Consider the following 7,992-nt stretch of genomic DNA (forward strand, 5'->3'; position numbering starts at 1 on the left):
ACTGCATTTGACAGAATTCAGCCATATTTCTTGAATTATATTTGATTCACATCAATCATTGAAGAATGTGATCGAAACGAGTTAAAAAAGAACAAAAAAGTTTGGACAAAATAAGGTCACCTGCTCTGTCATTTACTACATTTTGAGCTTTTTGTCCTTTTGGAATAAATGAGTTCTTTGTTTTAAAAGATTCGAATACTGATTGAACGACTTTCACAACAGGTGCTACAGCTTAAATGATCTATATCTGAACAAAAGCGAAAATGAACATAAGAATAGCTGATTATTCTAATTTTCCTTTCATCACGCTATTTGTAATCTGATTTATTCAATAAATTTTAAGACTGATGTTTTCACCCAATATTAAACATTAAAATCGTTTGCAAAAATATTTGTGTAACTGTAGTGCTTTTCGAAGCACTTTTGACTAGTGAAATTAAAAAAATATAATAATATTTATAAATCAAATCTAACAATTAAAGTGAAGCTTTAATTTTGAACTGTATACTAACTGTGAAAAGAATTATCTGAACAATATTTATCGGTTATATAGACCATGTTTTCCAACACGATAGAACAGTGCCAGATTTCATTTCACATTTTTAATGGGATACCTGCAAGTGACGTAGTGTGGTATCTCGAGCCTGATTGGTAATTGGGTATACTATAGCCTACGTCACAGGTTGGGTTATTCCTACTAAATTTAACCCATGAACGGCATTTTCTGCGAGCCTAACTTCAAGCCACAAATAAACAAACGAAGTGTTTGATCGTTTAAATAGCTGCTCGCCAGATTTTATTGCATTATAAAGAAAAGTAATTGATATTCGATTTTTGATTAATAATTGATTTATGTGGATAGTGGCATAGAATTTAGCATTGCGTCATGGTAAATGTTATTCCTACTAAGTGGAAGTAGTTGTGTTTTTTTTAATATTATACCCAATTATTAAAACGTGGCTTTTTTACGTTAGCAGCTGTTTTTTCCATTCTATTTCGAGTTAACTTTCCCCGTCAATTATCAATTCTCTTAAGTGAAACATTTTATAATCCTTCACAAAGATTGTTTCACAATGATTTTAATTCTTTCACCATATATTTCTTACTTAACACAAAGACAGGCACGAAGTCGTGAAGAACATAAACAAACTAATTATGCATCGAAGTTGCCAGGTGCGCAAAGCAAAAATATATCACGTGTTACAGTAAAATACAAAAATAAATAATCTAAAAAATAATAAATCTAAAAAAAAATTTTATTTCAACAAATTCCATGTGCGATACGGGGCTGTATTTAATTAACTTCACATTAATTTACATTCTAACTTCTGTGGAAAAACTTAGCTCAACTTTGACACGCCATTTAGTTTATTGACGATCAGCTGGCGCTGACGTCATGGTCACATGTGTGGGCATGTTTAATCTTCTTGGGTACCGATAATACATATAGGTTTATTAAAAATTATCAAGATCATTAACAATGGCAATAAATATCGAATACGATAATATCACGGGCATTATTATTTATATCCGTTTCATTATCTAATACGATATTTTCGGGGTCATTATTGAAATCAAAAATATAATATCGAATATAATTGAAATGAATAAATATAATAATCAAAATATAATTGACATATCAAAAATATAATATCGTGATTATATATAGGGGCTGTTCAAATATTACGTAAGCATCTAACGGAGGTAGATGCTTACGTGAATCGCCTAATTGTGTTAACAAGGAGAGAAGAGGAGTATGAAGTATGCTTACGTAAGATATTTAAATCCCTTTAGTTTCAAAATTTTCTCAAAAAGAAAATGAAAAAATGTAACAAAAAAATTACACGAGGAAAATTTTTAAATACGGAAAATAAGTGGAATTCAGAGAAAGAAAAAATTGGACGAAAAATTCTTTTACAAAAGTTTTATGTTCACAAGAGCGTTGAACGCAAAAAGAAAAAACACAAGATATTCCAAACGAATGTTTGATACAAAATTTGATAAAATGAATAAAAAATTAAACATTGTTTATTGCAAAGTCGCATCTTTTTATTTGAATTTAATCCTAAAACTGGATAACTATTGTAAAAAAGTCAAAGTTAAACCAAAAACTAGGATGGAGGGTTGTGAATTGTTCATTTTTGTGAACAATAAGAGAGGGTAGTACAAAATTGCTACAAATATCCTTACGTAATATAGGGATAGTTATTGATTACAATATTGTGTAATCCGTTGTAGCTTAGGGAATAGAGCGCTCGCTTCCTGCTTCCCGGGTTCGAATCCTTGGTCGATTCGAATTCTGCTCCCGGCTCGCACCGACCACACTGCTGACGTAAAATATCCTCAGAGGTAGATGGATCATGGGTTAGAGTCTCCTTGCCATCAAGCTAACCATGGGAGATTTTCCTCTCCACGTAACGCAAACGTGGGTAAGTTCAATCAAACAGTCTTTCACGAAGGCCGAATTCTCCCAATACTTGATCCGATAGTTCCCCTGTCTTCTGAATCTGGTTCAAAATTACAAGGCTACGGAGTTTGACAATGGTATCTGTAAACTCAAAATTGGGTCGGTTGTTCAACGAAATTTAAAATAAAGTATTATTGTGTGTCTTTGTAAATTTTATTTGGGTGACGAAAATATTGACCAATTTTATTTATCAAATATAAATTAGTCAAATCGGAAAATCATATATTGTTATATTACAATATCATTTGACAATACCGAAATTCTTACGGTTACTCATTGGCGAGAACTCCGAAAAGTAGTCGAAAACACAAGGTCCTTAGAACAGATTTTTGAAAAATCGCGAATTTGGCGACATGAATGAAAATTATTGGAAAATCAATGGATATTTCTCGATTTTTGCATAGTTTTATGAATCCAAACAATGCAGCTTTGGAGAAACTAATAAAAATGGACACTTCAGTAAACTTTTCATTCTAAAAATAGACTCATTATTATACTTTTCGTTTCTAAAATGGTGTTATTAAAAAATGGCGTTACGGATGTCATTGATTTATAATTTTAAAAATACATCTTGAAATTTATGGTCCTCGTGTTATTTTTTTTTTTTCGTCCTCTCAAAAGCAGAATCTTGAAAGAAAACCCCGAATCTATGCTAATTAAATCTACTTTTACAGTTTAGAAGATCGTAAGTAGATTTTTCTCAAATTTAGAAGAACAAGAGGAGGCTAGAGGAAGATCTCCAACTAGATGGCTGGATGACACTGCTAAAGATCTGAAAGTATTAAAGATAAACAACTGGAAAAAAAATCGCCATGGACAGGAGAGGTTGGAGGCTACGTGTGGTTGAGGCCTGTAAGGGGCTGTCGTGCTGAAGAAGAAGAACAAGAAAAAACTTGACTGATTTTTGGTTTCTGTGATTTTTATAAGACCAAAAATCTAAGTGTTAAGACCCCATTTTTCACGATTTCACAAAAAAAAAAGACCTTTCATAGATATATCATAACTCTATTTTCCATCTGGTAAATTTTTGCACTTCCACTTTGATTTTTTGGGCTTACGGTATATAGCAGAGATGGCCAACCTGCGGGTCGCGAGCTACATGCGGCTCTTTGAAGGATTATTTGTGGCTCTCGATAAATATACCCGAGTTCCCTTTTAAATTTGTGATATTATATTTTAAATTTGCGATATTATTTGTGATATTATTTTAAAAAGTTATTATCGTACCGCATGTGTGTCAAAATGTCTTTTAAATTACTGAGAACAAATATGAAAGACTTAGTGCAATGTTGTTCAATTCAAGGTGAGTTTTCCATTTCCAATATAATTATGACACAAAAAGCATCCGGAGAACTTGAATTAATAGAGATGCAAGAAGATCAAGCTCTACAATTAAAATATAAGTCGGCGTCGATTACTGAATTTTGGAAATTTGAACCAGAATCGAAATATCCTGAATTAAAAAAAAGGCTGATTGTAGAATTATTTCAATATTCGGAACAACGTACTTATGTGAATCATTTTATTCCACTTTAAAATTCGAGAAATCCAAAAACCGGTCAGTATTAACTAACAAGCATCTGGAAGAATTACTGAGAAGTGCTGTCACCAATTATTCACCAAATTTTAAAGAATTATTAAGTAAAATAAATGTGTTTAATTTTTAATATTTAAATTCAATACACATATTTTGTACTTTTACTTATATGTTCTCAATAAATATAATTTATGAAAAAAAAAAATTTCCTAATACCTTTTAAATACGTATTTAATTGCGGCTCGCGAAAAATTTCAGATTTTGAAGAATGGCTCGACTATCAAGAAGCTTGTCCACCCCTGGTATATAAGTCTTTGTTTGACTTTCTGTTTGGTTTAGTGCCAGCAAAAGATTATTCATTTACAGGACTTAATAGTACTACTCAGTACAGATACTACTCAGTACAGATTCTACTCAGTACAGGACTACTCAGTACCGATAAATCGGTTGGTGGGCACTTCGCTCTAAATACTGAGTTAACATCAACATCCAGTTGTTTGGTTTAGACTGTCTTGGAACAGTAAGGGGTGTAATTGTCGGCGTTAATATACCACCAATTGTAGAAACTGCTCCCGTACTGATTGCATGGCAATACGATTCTGCCATGCCCCCCCGAACGATTCTGCCATGTAATTCAGTGCTTCCAATTGTACTTCTTTTTATTATTTTTCCTTTCTGTTGGCATTTATAGGGCTTTCACAAGATTGTTTTTTTAGTTTGCTATTTTGAGTTTGACTTCGTTCTCGTATGATGTAATGACTTCGCGTATTTCATCCTTAAATACATTACAAATATATATAAAGACATATTTAAATGTATATAAAGACGAAAAGGATAAAAAAATAAAAAAAAAACGAAGAAAATTAATACGTTTTATTCACGCACAAGCTGCAAGTACATAGAACTCGTAGAACAAGTTAAAAATATCGGGAAAACATGGAGAAAAATAAAGATTAGTGAAAAGAGAAAAAGAAAAATAATTTGAAAAAAGAATTTTTTTTTTATAAAAATATTAAAGAATATTAAAAAAAAATAATATTTATATTTTTTAAAAAAATATTTTAGATTTTTATATTAAAAAAATCCATAAAATTTTGAAAAATTGGGAAATTTAAGAGATTTGGAATTCACCTCTGACAAGTAAGAAAAGAGAAATTCGCAAATTTCTTTTAAAATTTAAAAAAAAAAACCTATAAAATTCGAAAATTGAAAGGAAAATTATCCTAAATCATATTTTCTTTCAAAAATTTCGCAAATTACATTCAAGCTTTATGAAAATTGAGAATTTCAGTGAGATTCAGATTATACAAGTGAAAGGTAAAATAAAATATCTCCATTACCCATTTTTCAAATTTTTAAAGCTTAAGAATTTCACCAAAGCCTCAATTTTGTCTAACTTATTTAATATCTTTTTCTCTCGTGTCTCTTTTACAAGAATAAACTGTATGGATATCAATATATCAGCAAATAAAGCACGGATCTTTTTTTTCTGGTATCAATTTTCTAAAAATATGCTATAACTTTATCGTATTACTCCGCATAGTATTCATCAGTATAAATATTTTTGTACCAATTTTTTTATGTTTTTTTTTTCATTTTTTTTCAAAACGTTTAAGAAAAAACGTTAAGATCTTCCACAAACTTTTTAGTGGAAGCATACTTAAGTTAATCCTACTTGCAACTTATATAATAATCGAACAAAAGGTCGTAATATTGATCGGTAAATAAATAAATTTGCATAACTTTAAGGGAATGCTAAAGAAGTTTCAAACACTAAATAATTATTTATGATTGAGATAAAAAAAAACTGTTTTGAAAGAGAGCCGCAGCAAAGATTTTTTTTTTTATTTGGGGGGGGGGCACAATAAATGTAGTTTTAATATAATAATTTAGTTTTCATCAGTTGAATATCAAATTTAATTATCTTACGTGTATCAGTTGATAATAATTAAATTATTTCTAATAAGAACTGCATCAATTTTCCTTTATTAAAAGTCGAAGTGTATATGAAATATTGTCTAATAAATAATAATAATAAAAATAAAGATTTGAAGTTTTTCACATTTGTCAAATTAATAATAAATAAATTATTCCTAAGTGTAATAAGTAAATTGGCCCCGATTAAAAGTCAAAATCTATATAAAATATTGTTGAATAATAATAATAATAAAATATTGGAAGTTTTGCGCATCTTGACAAGTTAATTATAATTTAATTTTTCCTGAGTATAATCATCAATTAATAATAATTAAATTATTCCTAAGTGTAATAAGTGAACTCGCTTCAATTAAAATTCAAAGTGTACATGAAATATTGTTAAATAAAATAAAAATGATATGAAGTTTTGCACGTTTTCAAATGAATTATAATTTAATTATTAGTAGGAGTAATCATAAATTAATAGTAATTTTATTTTTCCTAAGTGTAATATAAGAAGTAATATCAATTCGCCTTAAAAATTAAAAAGTACATGAAGTATTGTTTAATAAAAAAATATTTAAACGCGCGTTACATCGAATAATAAATAAGAACTCCTTCCAGCAATGATTGATAATTTAATCATTCTTATGTAATTAGAACTATATCAATTTGTCTTTAAAATAAAAAGTCACAGTGTTCATAAAATATGGTTCAATAAAAAAAAATTAATGTAAGTTTTGCACATTTTAACAAATTATTTATAATTCCTAACTGTTACAAGATCTAGATCAATTTTCCTTAAAAACTATAAGTCATAAAGTCAATACGAAATAAAGTTCATGCAATTCAAATTTTGTCTTCGTTTAGAATGTAAAATAAACAAAAGCATTCTTTACTCACCAAGTTATCCTTTCAAATAAAATATTCAATTCTGAGCAACTGATTCGAGCGCACAAAGAACGACACAGCAAAAGATGGAATAAAAATTGAATCGGCGTAACACAGAAAAAACTAAAACTAAAGATATTATCAGCCTCTGTTCGGCACAACCTAACCGGACTGCGTTAACGCGTCAACTGGTGTCAGACTAATCAAAACAGCTGGACGGCAAGCTTTCGACGTACCTGTGGCGTTTGTTCGAAATCAAGGGGGAGGGGGCGGAGAGTCACCAGCTGATGCTCTACCCACACCCACCACCTTCACACTTGGATGAATATAAAAGATTCTTTTTCATCTTCCTCCTCTCCCTGATTGTTTTTGTTTCCCGCCAATAGTTACATTGTTTCGCTTGTCGTGGGGGGATATTTAAGGGTAGTAAAAGAATATAAAAGGTAAAACGTTCTATGCAAAGAATGTTTTTTAGGAGGAAGATTCTAATAATCAATGAAAGCTGTTCTTAGACGTTGTGTGGTTATGGCAATAGGCTAACTTTTTGCGCTGATTTTTTTTTCTTTCTGCACAGCTCCTTGTTCACAATTAGATTTTCACCTAAATCATGAAAATAAATTGTTTGAACCGTTAGGAAATTTTTTTATTTCAAAACAAACAGCTGAATATTTTTTTTCTTTTAATTTCATTTTATTTATATTTTTAAATTCATGTGTGTATGAGATACTGAGATGTAGTTCTTTTTTTTTAAAAATCTTACTTATAGTTCATACTCTCCCTATATCTTGTTCAAATTTTCAATCGTTAATAAAATACTTTTGATTCATCCACTAGTTCATTCCAAATTCAAATACAGTACAGAACCAGTTATCCGGAAATCAGAAAACCGGAAAACCAAAAAACCGGAACGAAATTCGATAAATTTTCCCACCATTTTTTTAAAAAAATATTTTTTTCCTCAAGATTTTAGGATTTTTCTTTCTTTTTTGAATAAATAAACGGCTTTTTGTAGCGTTTCAGAAAACCGGAAAAATCAGTTAACCGGAATAACGATCGTTCCGGATAATCGGTTCCCTACTGTACATTCTTTTAAACTTGTAGTGGATGACACTTGATGTTAATACAGTTTTTTTTTTTAAATATTAATTCATTAAATAATTTAATTAATTAATTTTAGTTT

At 29.7% G+C, this 7,992-nt stretch overlaps 1 protein-coding gene across 2 annotated transcripts in view; it reads right to left on the reverse strand.

Annotated features, from left to right (window-relative positions):
* LOC107439218 (uncharacterized) overlaps positions 1-7,047 on the reverse strand; it is a 105,978-nt gene extending 98,931 nt beyond the window's left edge. Inside the window, exon 1 of one of the 2 annotated variants that reach the window (XM_016051751.3) lies at positions 6,825-7,047. The gene's annotated coding sequence lies outside the window, so the exon portion shown is untranslated. The remainder of the gene's footprint in view (positions 1-6,824) is intronic. The other variant, XM_043046291.2, reaches the window with a different exon arrangement.
* Positions 7,048-7,992: the final 945 nt, after the last annotated feature.

The sequence above is a fragment of the Parasteatoda tepidariorum genome, chromosome 10 (genome assembly GCF_043381705.1).
Source record: "Parasteatoda tepidariorum isolate YZ-2023 chromosome 10, CAS_Ptep_4.0, whole genome shotgun sequence".
Taxonomy (NCBI): Eukaryota; Metazoa; Arthropoda; class Arachnida; order Araneae; family Theridiidae; genus Parasteatoda; species Parasteatoda tepidariorum.